At 35.5% G+C, this 17098-nt stretch overlaps 2 protein-coding genes across 19 annotated transcripts in view; one reads left to right on the top strand and one right to left on the bottom strand.

The window, feature by feature from the left end:
* The window catches only part of ORC4 (origin recognition complex subunit 4), a 95599-nt gene extending 94383 nt beyond the window's left edge, over positions 1–1216 (bottom strand). For 2 of the 5 annotated variants that reach the window (XM_019925532.3, XM_019925535.3), the window contains exon 1: positions 334–488. The gene's annotated coding sequence lies outside the window, so the exon portion shown is untranslated. Of the gene's footprint in view, positions 1–69; positions 207–333; positions 489–1194 lie in introns of those variants that run through there. The other 3 variants (XM_073807736.1, XM_019925533.3, XM_019925534.3) reach the window with 3 other exon arrangements.
* The window catches only part of MBD5 (methyl-CpG binding domain protein 5), a 405239-nt gene continuing 388892 nt past the window's right edge, over positions 752–17098 (top strand). For 8 of the 14 annotated variants that reach the window (XR_012333127.1, XM_073807733.1, XM_073807732.1 and 5 more), the window contains exon 1: positions 1294–1435. The gene's annotated coding sequence lies outside the window, so the exon portion shown is untranslated. Of the gene's footprint in view, positions 785–1293; positions 1436–7267; positions 7323–17098 lie in introns of those variants that run through there. The other 6 variants (XM_073807724.1, XM_073807730.1, XM_073807723.1 and 3 more) reach the window with 6 other exon arrangements.

Here is a 17098-nt window from a genome sequence, read left to right as displayed (position 1 = left end):
ACCAGAGTCATCTAATGAGGCTCCTGAGATCCCATTCCTCTCTTACACCTGGACCATCACATTCCTCACCATCACCGGGGTGTAGTCACCACCTGCCACAGATCTACTCTCATCAGGACGCCAGACGCTCGTCAAGCATTCGTCGCCGGCTGGCTCACAGGGAAGCCACGAGACGGAAGGAGCCCGCCTAGTTTCTGGCCTGCCAGGCCTAGACAAGCCTGCCCCACTTCCCGCATTCCCAGTCTCCACACCCTTCCGTCCTCCCCTTTTCGATTCGCCTTTCGCCACTGGCGCCCACGGCTTTCGTTCTGAGGCCTGCCTACGCCATGTTACCTCTCACGGAAAAGCCTGCCCTTATCAGGGCAGAGCAGGATTCTGGAGACAGCAGGAATCCCTTCACTTGCTCCTCTCGCCGCGTTCTCTATTCCGCTTCACCTGCTGCTGCCAACGTTACACCAAGACTCCCGGCATGCCCTGCGCAGGCACCGCCTCTCCCATCCCGCCCCCCCTCCCTCACAAACACGTGACCTCCTTTCGCCTCCGTCCACGCCCACTTCCGTTTCTCCACTTTCCCTTGGGGTGGGGGAGGGGACTGGGGGTGTTAAAGAGTAGCGACTTCCTCCTACTCCCCGCCCCCGCCTCTCTACCCCCCACCCCCCACCCCGCTACAATGTCTTCCGGGTCGCGGTCGCCTCGGAGCCTTCTGGGAAACCATCTCATTTCCTCCCCTCCCCCTCCTCCTGCCTTCAACCAACCAGCCTCCCGTCAGAGAGAGACATGCGCAGTGAGTGCCTCCCGTCTCTTCTACCCGAACCCCCCCTCCCCCCCCAAGCAGAGAGACCCCAGCAGCAGCAGCAGCTGATGATGAAGAGAGAGGCAGTGGCAGAGGGGGGGCACCTTTTATTTCTATTTTTAAAGGGACAGGACACTAATTTTACCCCACTTCAACCTTGAATTGAGGGGGGTGGGGGGAAGGCGGCTGAGTTCCTTCCCCCACCCTCCAGCCCTGAGACCTGAGAGGGGGATTGAGCCTGAGAGAGAAGGAGAAGGAGTTTCTTCTTCTTCAAAAATCCCCCATCCACGACTCCTACCCCCTCACCCCTCCACTAGCCTCCCTCCCGAGCCCCCTCCATCCTCCTCCTCTTTGGCCGTGAAAGGAGAGAAAGAGACCAAAAGCCTCTTAGCAACACAGACCCTTCTCTGCTGCTGCTGCTGCTGCTGCTGCTGCTACTGCTGCTGCTGCTGCTGCTGCTGCTGCTACTGCTGCTGCTGCTTGGCCCTGGCTGGAGACATCTCACTACACCCGGGAGCAGCCACTTCCCCAGCTCTCCTCCTCCTTCGCCTCCTCCTCCTCCTCCACTCCCCCCCCTTTATTACCCTTTGTGTCATCCTCCACAGCTCCAGGGAAGGCACTCAAAAGTGGGGGGCAGGAAAGGTAAGTGTGTCTGTGGGGGCTTCATTGCCTTCCTCTGGCTCTGACTTTAACTCCGGGGCAACAGTAGCACCAAACCACATACGCAGTGGAGCTCCGGGGTGAGGAGGGGGTGGTGCTGGGGGGGCAGTGAAGGAGGGGCTGGAGTGGGGAGGGGTGTGTGAGGTGGGTGCCCATCCTGTCAGAGTAGGAAGGGCACTTTTTATTTTTATTTGCTGTTGTCAAAAGTGGTTTCTCTCCTCTAGCTAACATCTGATTGTGTCTTGCTCCAGTGGGGGAGAATACAAAAACAACCCCCTCCTTCCTCCAATGAGGCGCCAGGGAAAGAGACAGAAAGAGGCACACTTTCTAGATGTCACTTTAAAAAAAGCATTTGGAGAGCTTTTTTCCTTTTTCCCTAGGAAAAGCTCCACTGCATTTGTTTCTGAGTGGGAAAATGTCGGGATCTGGATTGTATCGGAACTGCTTATCCATTTGTAGACCTGAGTGTTTTACCCGTTTTGGTTCTGTGTGATTTGGATATTGACTTCAGTGTTGGAACAGACTTGATTGGTTTTTGCTTTCTGGGTTTAATTTTCCTTTTTTTCGTTTTGTCTGACTTGCATAGAAAATTTCAAATTTTTGGTTGATAGAGGCCTTTGGTTAGGTTTTGACTTGTATTATTGCTTTTTTTGTTAAATGTTTGTTTCATATATCAGCATATAAAGTTCAAAGCTTAAAATGCTTAAAGTTTTAATACCACTGGTATTGTTTCTCCCTATATACGTTCCTGGTATTTATTTTACATAAGATGAAAATATTATCTGTTTCATAATTAATCTGGGTATTTTTCTAATCTTTGTAACTTGTCTGAACAAGTAATCCCCATTGAAAACTTTTATGTTGTTCTGGCTTCATGGAAGGCCAAACCTCTCCATCAATAGTTTGCTGGATTGGTACCACTTTCAGTTTTAACTGAATTATTTATTTACTGTTGTAAATTGAGATGAGTTTTTTTATCTCTTGGGGGTACTGAACCAAACTGCTCACTATATGTGAAAGGAGACAAATTTCTAAAATATGTTTTCATGAGTCAAAGAAATCATGATGTTGTAGTTAGAATATGCATTGTAGTGAGATATTAATTGAAAGATAAATCTAAATTTAGTTTTATAGAGTAACAGTCTTGATAAAAGTATTCTTCATTTTTACTTGGTATGTTCTTAGTGAATGGTTTTCAAATTCAGTACTGTATTTGATTTCAGAAATGCTAGAAAGTATATTTCTGATGTAGGCCTTTTACTAGGGCTTACATTGCAAAGTGGAATTTTGTTTCATATGTACATTTCTTTATCCTTTCCTTAAAGATGGATGCACACATTCACACACACACATTCCCTCTCACTCTCTCTCTCTCTCTCTCTCTCTCTCTCTCTCTCTCTCACACACACACACACACACACACACCCTTTTTTGAAACTGCATTGGTATCTCTGATCCCATAATTTATGTCAGCAAAAAATATTCTGCTGTAAAGTAGCAATTTTGTGATCAGACTGGCAATGTGAAAACAGCAATTTGATCAACTAGAAAGGATTGAAGAAAAATAAATCTAGAAGGATATTTGACATAAATATTAGAAAGACATGATAATACTTTTAATTTTTTGTTTTCTTGACGGTAAAGCCAAAACACCATATACTTACATTTTACTGACAGAAAAGCATTGCGTATGTAGAAACTTGTTCTGTAAAATTTTAATTACCAACTGTGTGCAAAAGTAGACATTTACACCCAGGGGGAAAAAAAGCTGTGTAGCAGTAAACAACATGGTCCTACTTCCCTCCTTTCTGTTATAAATTTGAACAATTTCTTACCTTTCTCTGAGGTGTAATTGGTGCACTTAAGGAGAAATCTGTGCCAAGTTCAAGTTTGTCTCCCAATAATACTATTCCAGATCCACCTAGGATTTCTTGTCCTCACCTTAATACCTCAGGAACCTTAACATAAAAGATGGAAAGTAGAACTTAGTGAAGAAATCACTTAAGTAAAGCGAATTGTGTAGGTAACTGGGGTGGTAATTTCCTAGTAGGCAGCTGAGTGAAAATTTACAGCTTGATTATAATACCTTTACTTCCTTTCTGTTTTCCTTTGAAAACATTTCTTATCCACCACCCCCCAGGGTAACCCTATATGGTTTGAAGATTCCAGACCTCCTCTAAGTTGGATAATGACTTACCTTTAGGAGTCTGTTTATTTTCATTATGGCTTATTTTTTAAGTATTAAGATATATTTTAGAATTGTAATTTTCAACTTGGTGATATCTTGGAGGTCACTTTATCCAACTCTTCATTTTCCATATTGCTGAAGTTCAGAGAGTTTGAGGAACTTGTGCATAGTTCCAAGGCCTGTAAGTGGATGCACATGGACCAGAGAACTCTGGTTTCTTGACATTCACTGTGCTACACTACCTCATATTCTTTTGTCAGGAATGAAACTTGTGCACAGTTATGTGTATGGCACTTAAGGGTTTTATATGGGGGCGTATACTAAGAATATTAAGGCAAATAGCTCTAAAGCCATAATTTTGTCCATTTATAATTCAGTAATTTGTTGTTGATTTTTTTAGGAGATACTGATTTCCCTCATCTTGGATTATTACTATTTTGAGAATTATTTCAGCTTTCCCTAATGCTTATTTTTCCCCCGCACTTCCAATTAATCAATGAATACCCTTCTTACTCTTGTATTAAGGATATATATGTGTATATATATATAAAGAATGCGTATTGTATTATAAATGTTTACTTGTGATTCATGCTTTATGAACTGCTTAAGTAAGACTAAAGATTTTTTTCTTGTTAATATTTATATACCTTACAGCACAGTGTCCGGTACACAGTAGGCCCTACTGCTTGTTTGTATAATTGTTATTAGAGTTAGGCATATTTGAATTTCTTGACTCTCAGATGTAGAATTTCTTCCATTTTCCTTTCCTTCCTGCTACAATTTATTCACTACCACGAATATTTTTTTTCTTTATCTTAACTGTGGTTCTCACTTTTTCTAATAGCCAATTTAAATCCTGTTAACAAATAGTACTCATAAAAAGTGAAAACATATTCTGTACAGGATGCAATTTGACAAAAGTGATTTATTTTAAATAAGAGATGATTAAAAAACTCCAATTAAGAATGTACTAGCAAATGTTCAGGATACATTTAAATTTTATTTCATTGAGTAACTGGTACAATAGGTTACTGGAATGATTAGGCTGCTTTTACTATCTCTATAAAGCAACTGATACTTAGGTGACATGTTTCCCTGACTTTGCTTTTTCGGTCCTTACCCAGACAATTATCAACTTTCCAGTTTTCTATGGATATGAACATTTATTGCTAGTCATCAGTGGGACCCCAGGAGGTCAGCCAGAAGGCCTATGTCCAGCTTATGTACTTTTGCAAACTTGTCTGTATTTTGAATGTATGTGCAGAACAGATTGTACTTAATTATTCATTAAACATTTATTGAGCATCTACTGTATGTCAGGCACTCTGCTAGGCATCTGAGAAACAATGCCTACAAGTCCTTACAATTTAATGTGAAGACATATCCTTAATTGTATTCCACAGGCAAATTGGTCATATCTTTATTTGATGTCTCTGCCTAAATAAATTTTATTAACTAAATGGATACTGTTAGGTGGAAAAATGCATGTTTAAAAAGTTTTCATCAGTAAATTTAAAAGTATACTAGAGAGAAAGAGATTTCCTGAATTTCCTTTGCTCTTATATACCTCTTAGAATAATATAGATTCACAATTTTTAAAAAGGAGGGGATCCCCTGCTGGTACATTATCTTGTGAAGGTATATAGACTTCTGAGGGTCAGTCAATTCTGATCTCTGTTACATTCATTCTTAACTTTCTATATTAGTAATAATTATACTTACCGATTATTATGAGTGCCTAGCACTGTGATAAATATTATCAATCTCAGTCAGCCCTTACAGTGATCTTGTTAACTTTGTAACATTGTCCCCATGTTATAAATGAAGAAACCTGTTACTGACAAAAAAGGAATTTTTCATGTGGCAGCAAAATATTCCATCATAGTAAATTCATGACACTTTCTAATTAAAAACAGTCACAATAAAGAGTTTTTATCAGTCAGTAAGTATGCTGGTAAACATTAGTATAATTATGGCCCCAATAGCTTATTGACAGAGCAATGGAAAATTTCTAAAAATTTATAAGGACAGGAAAACAAACCAAAAAATCCAATCCTTTATCAGGAACATAGATGCAGACCAGCGTGCAACTTGAAATAAAATATACATAAAGTCAGTCTTCTCTTTGTATGGCAAAAATGACATTTAGGCCTTCTACATATTGAACTTCCTTTGTCTTGCATGGAGTTAAATTTAGTATCTTGTTTCATGAAGTTTGGAGGTTCCAACAATTTGTGACCCAGTGAATATTTACTATAAAAATTTTTATATAACTGTTCATAATGGAAAACCTGTAAATAAAGGGGAGTTTATATTGCCTAATGTTTTGATGTGTATATATACATACTTTCTGGACCTTCTATCTTACAATATTTTCATAATTATTACATCATGTATATATGATTAAGTTCAATGTACTCTTTTTAGTATTGCTTAAAGTCAAATTTTTTTAGTATAAGAATGGACAACTTGTTGGATTCTCTAGATGCCTAAATTATTATATAGTTGTTCTTTAAAGCAGCTACTGAATTAAGATACTTTTTGATCCAGCTAATCAGAGTTGATTTTTAACATCCTTTGCTTTTAGGAGAAAAGGGTAATTTTTTAAAATTCTATTTTATTAATCGAATAACTTCCATATCCATCCTAAGTAATGCAATTCATCCTGTATGCTTACATTGACTCTATTATCCTATAAACGTTACGCCAAAGCATTATGACCTGTAGAGTTTGGAAATATTTTTAAATGCTAAAGAACTGTTCTGTGTCATCTATTATTCTTCAGAAAGGAATGTTTATAACATGTGATTTCTTATTTTTAAACCAATCTGAATAATTGGTGGGATTGAATAAGTCTGTGATCCTAAATAATCTCCTTAGATAACCTAAAGGTAATTCAGTTAAAAGTAGAGATTCTAACTCTTAAGCATCTCTGTTTGAGGTATTTCTATATCATGTAAGATTTTAGAAGTTGGAATGACTCAGTATAACTCTTCAGAGAGACAAGGTGCAAGTCAGGCCTAACATATATTAAGGTATATCTTCTAATGTAGCTAGACATAACAGAAAAGAAAATCACTAATGATATCATACCTGGTGAAAAGCATATACTTCATTCAAAGTTGGTTGTGAGTAATTCTGATTTGAGTCCTTATTTCACTTGACCTATATAACCTTTTCTTAGAGAAGTTGTAATTAAATTCTGTGATTTTTCTATGTATTCAAAGCTATTGTTTTCTATACACCCAGTTCAGAAGTGTCTACTAATCTGTTTACCACAAATTAACTTAATCCATACATTCTTAATATTACTAGTATCTAAAAATAATAATCTAGGCTCACTGGTGTTGGGGGAGGGAAGTATTCCACTTTCAACAAAAGAAAGTATTGATTTTCAAATAGCTTCTTTACTTGGGATATACTGATCTAAAAAATAGCTGCTATGTAAAGTAAAAAGGATTTTTATTTATTTGGAAAGTAAATATAAAGTTTACCATTACTGAATGTTAAGCGACATCAGAATATTTAGGAAATCAATTACATGTTACAGTAATGACAGAAATTTAGAGGCTGTTTTTTTAGCATTATTCTAAAATCATTTTCCTTCTTCCACATTTGTCACACAGGAGTTTGTGCTGAAGGATTTCTTGGCCATTTTAGAGACTGTAATCTAGTTAAAAGGTTTGTTTATGCTTCCCATCTCTGTTCTGCTGATGGTATTAGAATGCAGGCCAGAGCCAGACATCTAACTGTTTATAACATTCAAACTTCAATTAAAGCTACAGTGTTCTGTTCACTATATATCAGAAAGCTCTTACCAGATACAAATACCGCCAGTAATAATGGCAATGATTTTGTATAGCCATAGGCTTTCCTAAATCATGCCACTCCTTATGAATTCCTTTTTATTATTTAGGAAGTATTAACATTTAATTACTTCATAGAAGTCTAAAAATGAAGCTTTTTTCATTCTAGAATTAGTATAGCATTTCCTTCAACAATCGTTTTTGATAATAAAACCTAGCGGCTTATATTATTGCATATCTTATTAAAATGATCCAGTTTAGCTTTTTTAACATTAGTAAATTCTTAGTTAAGTGTTAGTTTGCTGTCCAATTGATTTGACTCCTGTTTCTAGTTTGAAGACTATAACAATATTTTATCTGTTAGAAAACAAAAGCAGCAATCACATTACTACAGTATTTTTATATGTATGAGAGGGGACTAGATCCACATAATACATATTTTAATTTAATCTTATGTTGCCTTTCTGGTCTGCTGCTCATACTGTTTGTGGTTTCTATGTTTAAGTACATTGATAAACTGTTTTTAAAATTTTTTAAGCTGTTAAGAATTATCTGAAAATATTTTTTCAGCAGCTTCTCTGTTGTACAGTTTACCTCAGTGAGTCAGAAAATGAATTGTGTATGTGTCTAATTTTTCTAATTAGTAGGCAAATTTCCTATCTTATATTGCTTTTGCTTTTTATAAAACTAAATTTTAGTTTTTATTAATTTTAGACCTTGATTTATTAAATGTATATATTCTTTATGTATATACATATATTTTATTAAAATATAAATTTAAAGGAGATTTAAAGATTTCAGGAACGATGAAAAATTATATTAAATTGAATGAAAACTTGCTAAAATGCTTTTAATTAAGAAACATTACAGTGGAAAAAGCTGTATTTCTCATTTTCCTTGGCACTGAAAGTAATGATCCTTTTATTTTGGGATTATTATAGGGTAGAAAGTTAGGAAAGACTACCTGTGGTATCTAAAGATAAGCGCTAACAACAACCATGCAAAATTTGACTTGTAGGCTAAAAACCTGGAAGGATCTGTAAGATAAGCTAAGTTGAAACCAAGTCACAAAATAATGTGCACAGTATGATCCCATTTGTGTGAAAAAAAATACATGCAGGTTAATATACATACAACATATAAGAATATATATATTTACATACATATAATTTTGTATATCTGCATATATATTTATAAAATTAAAAATTGTGTAAAATATATGCCTTATATTTTTGTAAATACATTAAGAAATGGTCTGGAAAATACGTACCAAATTGTATCCTTAGTTTATAGAAAGTATGTATGTGGGATGCTGGAAGGTTGAAGAACTCTTCCTGTTTTGTATACTTTAGTATTACTGGGATTTTTTTTTTTTTTTAAGAATAAGCTCATATCCATGTAGTAATTTTATAATGGAAAAATATACTTACGTATTAAAGGATTCAGAAAAAGAATGACCCAGGAAAATTGCAGTCCTAGCCCCTAATTGTCACATTAATATATCTCTTGACTACCTTGAAGAGAATCGAGTATTGGCCAACAATCATCATAGCTTGATACAGAATAAAGTCTGTTAGACTGATCCAATCTTATCTAACAGGGTGAAAAGCCTAGTCACTTGAGGCAGGAACAATGGATGTAATCTATCCTGATTTTTAAATATTTTGCTTCTTATTGCCAAATGCATTTCTCACTATCTTGGGAAAATACAGACTGGAGAACCAGTGGTGGGGACTGTCAGTCTTAAAGTGGTAGACAGTAAATTAGTTTCAGTCTGAGATAAGATACAATGTATGGGCCTAAGATAGACTTTTGTTATTTTAATCAGTGATCCAAATTATTGTATGCTCATTCAGAATACAGATGGCATAGTCACTTAACATTTTTATGATGTTTTCCATATTTAGATACTGGTTTGAATAAAGACAAAAATAAAACAGGAGGTTTTAAGATTAAGTCCTTTTTTTTTTTTTTAAGTGACTGAAACTTGTACTTGAAAAACACTTCAGGAGCCTTTGTAAAATAACATCAAACTCAGTATGTAAACATGCAGAGTAAAGAAGCAATTAGAATTCTGTAGAGTTAATCACAGTGGCCTTCCTGAGAGGACATGAGTTAATCAGAGTTTAGGTAGAGGAGAGATGCTAGGTTGGCACAGAAGAGAGTAATTCAAGTAAAGACAAAGCTTCCAATGGGATAAGGGGATGGGGACGCTTATTTTTACTAGTTTGAAAGCTAGGATTAAAATTCAGAATAACCCGATAAGTTAGGAAAGTGATTAGAAATAATATACTTTGCATTTATGTTTCTAAAATTTTATTTCCCAGAATGCAGGTCAGAAAAGGAATAGGGGACAAAATAACTTGCATAAAAAATAAGACAATGAATAGTTGTTTGCAATTATGACTGGAAAATCCGTCAGAGTCTGAAGCAAGTGTATTGGGAATATGCATTGGAAATGAAACACTATACTTAAAATAGGAAAATTTTATCCAAGGATACTGAGTTTCTTTTTCCCTTCATAATTAAAATTCATACTCAGGTTGGTCTCTAGGATCAGTAGTAAATAGTACACAATTGAAACTATAAATCTTATATATAAATAAATTCTAAAAATAACAAAAAGATGCAGCTTACTTTTTCTCCATTTACTTTATAAGGTTTATGTGCATTTAATTTGTTTCCAGCTGGCCCCATCATGTAACTTACCATCCCACCTACCCCCTACCACTATGTACTGAACTTTTTTTTTCTGAAAAATGGGCAGTTTCACAAGTTCTATAAAATATGACTCTGTATTTTGTTTCATCCAAAAAGTCATGAAATATTTTCTTTTAAATCTATGTAGGGGTCATTGACTTGGTGTTTATCTTTTTTTTTTTTTTTTAATCAGTAGTTAGTCGATGTCTTCCTTCAACAAATGTAGGTTGACACCTGTTATGTGCTCACTGGAATCGTGAGGAAAAATAGACATGGATCTTGCTCTTCTAAACTGAAGTCCTAGAAATAGGGAAGGATAGTAATCAAATCACATAAATAAATGCACGTTGAAACTGTTTCATTTGCTGTAGAGAGGTACATGGTATTTAATATGAGGCCTTTTAGGAGGATAATTAATCAGTTAGTGGGGACGAAGGGAAGCTTTTGTTTTGTTTTGAGAAAGTGTTTAGTTAGCTGAAATTTTGATGAATTTGAGTTAACTTGATCAAGAGACAGAAAAAAGTTTTGTGGACGGAAGGAACAGTATGTACAAAGGTCCTGATGGGGGGATGAGGAGCATAGTACCTAATATTAAATGAAGGTCAGAGTGACAGAAGCTAAGCACTAGAGAGTGTATGGTAAGAAGTGATGCTAAGGAGTTATGTAGGAGCCAAATTGCAGTATGTTGTAGGCCAAGATTTTCTTAGCCTTAGGGTTACTATTTAAACTTAGACTAATATTCTTTATACTCAACACAAAAGCTTACTACCACAGTTGACCCTTGAACAGCTTGGGGGTTAGGGATGCCAACGCTTCAAGCAGTCAAAAACCTGAGTATAATTTATAGTTGGTCTCATTATCCGCGGTTCCTCCGTATGGGAGGATTCAACCAATCACAGATCGTGTAGTACTGTAGTATTTACCATTGAAGAAAATCTGTGTATAAGTGGACCCACGTGGTTCAAACCCCTGTTGTTCAAGAGTCAACTGTACTTATAAAAGGGTTGTTAAGGAGTTCATTTTTATTTCAGTTTAAAACTCATAACGCTTTTTCCCGTAGAAACATTGTTGTAGTGGTCAGGTCTCCTAAAACCCCTTTAACACAGATTAACAATGGAAAGTAGTGAATATTATGTTGTGCCCTAAACATACCTAGGTGGAAGTTAGAAAAGAAAAGCAAAAAAGGGGATTAAATTGATGTCTGTATGTGCTCAAGAGAATGTCCTGGGTGTGATTGACTACGTTTGAATAATGAAGAAAAAGAATATGTCTGCAAGTATATCAGGCTGCTGTAAGAGATCATAGGAAATGATTGTCACATTCAGTTGGACAACTTGAGAGGACCCTCAACTGGCACCTGGATATGAAACAGTGTCATGTCTGGAGCGTACCAAGACAGAGAAAGTAGAAGACATCACATTCACAAATTGTTCCAATCTTGACATATTTGTGTCAACATATTGGAACACAAAATTTTTTTAACTTCTTTTAAGAAAAGCAGAATTGCAAAATGGTAACAATACAATGCCAACTTTATTTTGGTTTTTTTTAGAGTAATTCATACAGTCAGAAGTAATTATAAATTACTAAGTTATGTTAACTATTTCAGGCCTCTGTGTTAGCCTTGAAAATAGTGATGTATCTCCCTTGGAGTAGTACTTTTAAAGACAAAGTTAAAGAAATTTAACTTTTGATTCTTGTTTTCCATTTAACTTAGAACATTGTCAATAAGATATTTTCATTTCTTGTACATTTTAAGCCTCTTTGAACACCAGTTTCTGTCTGTATTAATAAACAATCTAATTAATAACTAAAACTTCAAGAAATGCCCCAAGTATTAAGAACATTATAAAAAGATGGATAAGTTACTTGAATTTTATTAAGACCAAAATATCACAAAATGTGTTAAATTATAAGAAAAAGGCAAAATATATGCAAGCATTTGCTGAATAGACAGGGTACATCACATTACTCTTGGTTGATGAATTCTGCCAATGCATCATCCTTCATCAGGTGATCTTGAACTTTGTGGCATTCTCAGGTATGACTTTTAAAAGATTAATATCTAAAACTAAGAACTACAGAATTGAGTTTAGTGTTTATTTATTTACTTATGTATTTGCTTTTTTACTTATTTATAAAACATTCTAAATGAGACAGTATCACTAGCATTGCTTTATTTTACTACAGTGTCTAGTAAACTACTGATGATTCATAGACCATAAGTATTTGGGAAGCTCATTAGTGTTTGAAAAGACAGTTCACTAAATGTAACTAATAACTCTAAGAGGTCATCATACCTTCTAAACAGAATTGAAGAATCATCACTTGGTAATTATTCCGTGATTGATGTGTTCCCTCTGTTATACAGCTTTCTACTTGTCTGTCTGTCAAAGTGTATTCCAGAGATCCCTAGTTCTGTGATAAGTTAATAGGCATGATCCCTCTACCTCCAGGAAGGTTTCTTCATCAAAGTTTAGAAAACATGATTGAAGAATGCTGAATAGGATTGTTTTACTGCAGTAGTAATCACTCACATTTATTGAGTGCTTACTTTGTGCCACTAACTGTGCTAAGCATTTTACATACATTATCTTATTTTATCTTAACAACCAGAAAAAACATTCTGAGGAACACACTTAAGGAAGTATTTCCTCACAGCTTGTATGCACCTGTGCAAGAACTTCTGTTAAGAATGTAAAAGTGAGACAAATACCATTTTCTGTTGTTAAAATCCTACAACTTTGGGAAAGAAAGGTTATGAAATTTATCCTTAAAATTAAATGTTGAACTTAATAGTATGTTTCTATACTCTTCTAACCACTATATTCACAGATGATCAGTGGTAACCATTATACTCTTTTTATAAATAGGGAACAACCTTTATAGCTTCAGAGACATGCCTAGGTTTAAACACGGGTTGTATATACTGACTACTGTAGTATTCAACCTTTGGTGAGCTGTTACGGTTCTGAACTTTAGTTTATCTGTAAAATTAGTATAGTGATGCATTTCTCACAGAGTTGTGACTATTAAATGATAGAGTACTGAGTGCATATGAATTCCTAGCATGTTGTGGACATTTACTAAAACTTGGCTTCCTTTCCTTTTCCTTCTCTGCTTCTTCTATTAGTAATCATGTTTTAGAATCTTTGTGAAATTATATATACATTAAAATTTTAAATTGTTTACCTTTTTAAAAAAATAAAATAATCTGTTACTCATAAAACTACTTTTAAGACTTTCCTGAAATTCTACAAATGAGGGCTTGATTTACTCCATCTTTTTGCTATTCTGTACTTTGCTAATAAAATGGGCACCTATAAATGTTGTTGAACTCAGATATTAGAGAAATTTGAATAAATGGTCACAATTCATTAATGTAGGTATTCTACTGGTAGCTTAAGCTGTGCTTTTGGTAATTCTTAGTAAGTGAAGTAGTATTAAATTATTTCCTTTTTTTTGGCCTTAATTACCCCACATTAAACAGGCAATATTGCAAAAAAGGTTAAGAGCCTGGACTCTAGACCACCCTGAGGTGAGCACAATTATTACACGTGTGTTACTGATGAGGAAATTGAGACACAGAATGGCACATAGTTAAGTGGTAGAGATTTGGATATATATATATGTATATATATATTTCACCTTTAAAAATACCTCGAATTTCCTGAGTGCCATAAAAGTGTTAACTGTTAATAGTGATTATATGCATTATTTGTATATTGTAATATAGAAAAAATTGTAACTTTTTTTAAACGTTTTATTTTATATTAGAGTATAGTTGATTAACAATGTTGTGTTAGTTTCAGGTGTACAACAAAGTTATTCAGTTATACATATACATATATCTATTCTTTTCCAAATTCTTTTTTTTTTTTTTTTTTTGCGGTACGCGGGCCTCTCACTGTTGTGGCCTCTCCCGTTGCGGAGCACAGGCTCCGGACAGCCTGCCATGGCTCACAGGCCCAGCCGCTCCGCCGCATGTGGGATCTTCCCGGACCAGGGCACGAACCCGTGTGCCCTGCATGGGCAGGCGGACTCTCAACCACTGCGCCACCAGGGAGGCCCTCAAATTCTTTTCCCAATTAGGTTGTTACATACTATTGAGCAAAGTTCCCTATGCTCTTTTGTAGGTCCTTGTTGGTTATCCATTTTAAATATAGTAGTGTGTTCATGTCAATCCCAAACTCCCTATCCCTCCTCACTTCCCTTCCCTCCCACCCCCCCACCCCGTAACCTTAAGTTTGTTCTTCAAGTCTGTGAGTCTGTTTCTGTTTTGTAAATAAGTTCATTTGTATCACATATAAGCAATATCATACAATATTTCTCTTTCTCTGTCTGACTGACTTAACATGACATTCTCTAGGTCATCCATGTTGCTGCAAATGGCATTATTTCATTGTTTTTAATGGTGACTAATATGTTTTGGTAAGAGTCTAATTTGGTAATTTTTCATTTGGCAGAATAAAACAAATTCAGTTTAATTTACAGTTCCTTGAAAAGTGTATGAGACTTTTATGTAGCATTTTTATTTGACAAATTCTTTACATTATTTTTTACTTCTTAATCTTATCATTGAGAGATAGAGGGAAAAAAATCCCTACTGTTTCCCATAAAGAAACTGAGACATAAAGAAAGTTTAGGACCTTTTAAAGCATGGCAGTATTTAAAGTCAGTAGGAAGACTAAAATTAGAATTCAGAATATTCCATGTGCCAGTATGTTGAGCCACACATCTCTATTCAAACAACAAGCTTATTAGTTGGCAAACTAAATGTTAAAGGTATATTATTTTGTTCGTCAAGACTTTCACTGGCTTGTGTCTCCTTTGGATGTGTCCTCTTACTTAAGGTTGATTGAATGGAAAGATGGTATGAAAAAAAAAATTTTGTCTTAACTGGGATTAGACTAATTAAAGCTAAGTGGTGGCCTATGTATCCCTCAGGACATGTAACAGTTGAGTATCTTTTTTTAGTTATCAACTGGCTTCCCCTCCACCCCCATCCCCCCATCCTCCCCACCCCTGTTTGATAAGCTAGGTGGAAAACTTCTCTCCTATTTCTCATAGTATCAGAAAGTACTGTAGTACTATCGCCTCAATGTGCTTTTCTGAGCCACCTAAAAAACTTAACCATCATTCTTATTTAGTTTCTGTGAAAAGTGATTCCAAGTTTCAAAGAATAAATTATTGTACAATGAACTTTTGAAAACCTTTAGGATTATAAGAACAGTTTCTGTTTTTTAGAAAGATATATTAGAAAGACATTTTAAATAGATGTTTGTTTTTTGTTTTTTTTTGTTTTTTTGTGTTTTTTTTGCGGTATGCGGGCCTCTCACTGCTGTGGCCTCTCCCGTTGCAGAGCACAGGCTCCGGATGCACAGGCCCAGCGGCCATGGCTCACGGGCCCAGCCGCTCCGCGGCATGCGGGATCCTCCCGGACCGGGGCACGAACCCGTGTCCCCTGCATCGGCAGGCGGACCCCCAACCACTGCGCCACCAGGGAAGCCCCTAGATGTTTGTTTTTTCTCGTTTAGAATATTGCATAGGGTCTATAATTCATCAATTTAAGAAAGTGATGAACAGTTCGGTTGGGATCCAGAAAATAATAAATGATGATGACCAGAAATCTCAAAACCGTCTCTTTAAGAGAGAATTGTAGATGGTTGCTTAGACAAATAAGTAATAGAAGACTGTCTAATAGTTGCTTAGGAGGTCTTTTATGTAAAATAATTTATTATGAATTTTCTCTTTAAAACTAACAAAACTTAAAATTTAGTGTTTTAGTCTAATAGTTTGCAAACCTTTATGGGGACTTCCATGTAAATGCAACTTTTATTATAGAAAACTGAATAAAGATAACTCTTTATGTGTTTAAAATAGCAAGGTATTGACTCAAAGACATAGTGTCCGTACTATTTTCTGCATGGAGTAATGTTTAAATTTTTAAAAAGTTTTGCAGAATGTTTGCTCTCTCCATATCTCTCTCTCTCTTTCTGGTGTTTTCATATATTCATTCTGCCAGTTATTAGGGGCATAGACTCAGGGGGATCCTAATCACCTAATAACCCAGTTTGAAAATTTAAATTATTTTGTGAGTCCTGATGTGATTAAACCACTTTATGTTTCTAGAAAAAATATCGTTATGTTTTAAATAATCGTTTTTAAAGTTATGGCTTATGAAAAGGATTATTCTCTTTAAATGAGAATGTTGTGGACACTTTAGAATATTATTAAGACTACCATCAGCTGCTAAGGGACATCAAATCCTGACTCAAGAAAATAGTAATATTTTCATAAGCAGGAATTTTTTTCAAAGAGAGAAAAGGTGTACATTATTATCTATGTATTCATATTATGATGCAGTTAGGTAAAGAGAGTCCTAGGATACAAGAAGAATCTCAGGTTTTTCATAGTGGTATAGAGAAGCATAAATATTCATTCAGTTTGTTCTACACATGTTCAACTACTTGCTGTGAGCCAGATATTCAGCAATAAATAAGACAGGTAGGGATCATGGAGCTTAAGAGTGATCAGCTATACAAAGAACAGTTCTTTCAGGTAGCTAGAGAATGGAGATATAAGTTGAGCTGTAAGGCAGGCCTTTCTAGGTAATAATAATAAATACATGTAATTTTCAACCTCTTAATTTTATTGATAAAGAAATAGAGACCCAGAAAAGGTAAATGATTTATCCAGGGTCATATAGCAAGTGGTATATTTAAGACCAAGGTCCCCTGCCTCCTAGTATACTTATATTTGCCACTTGGGTTAAAGCAGGAAGTGAAAAGAGAAGAAAATAAGACAAAGTGCCTAGAAATTTGGACCAGCCACTTCGACTTGAATGTAGTTAATATACTGTGAGGAATTGTACTTTTTAAACTTATTTCTACATGTTTGTTTTCATTTTATTTGAATTTTTAAAAATTTCTTTTTGTTCTCCTTTAACAT

Source organism: Tursiops truncatus, chromosome 7 (genome assembly GCF_011762595.2).
Source record: "Tursiops truncatus isolate mTurTru1 chromosome 7, mTurTru1.mat.Y, whole genome shotgun sequence".
Taxonomy (NCBI): domain Eukaryota; kingdom Metazoa; phylum Chordata; class Mammalia; order Artiodactyla; family Delphinidae; genus Tursiops; species Tursiops truncatus.
Note: the sequence above shows the minus strand (reverse complement) of the source record. Positions and strands in the feature narration are given on the sequence as shown.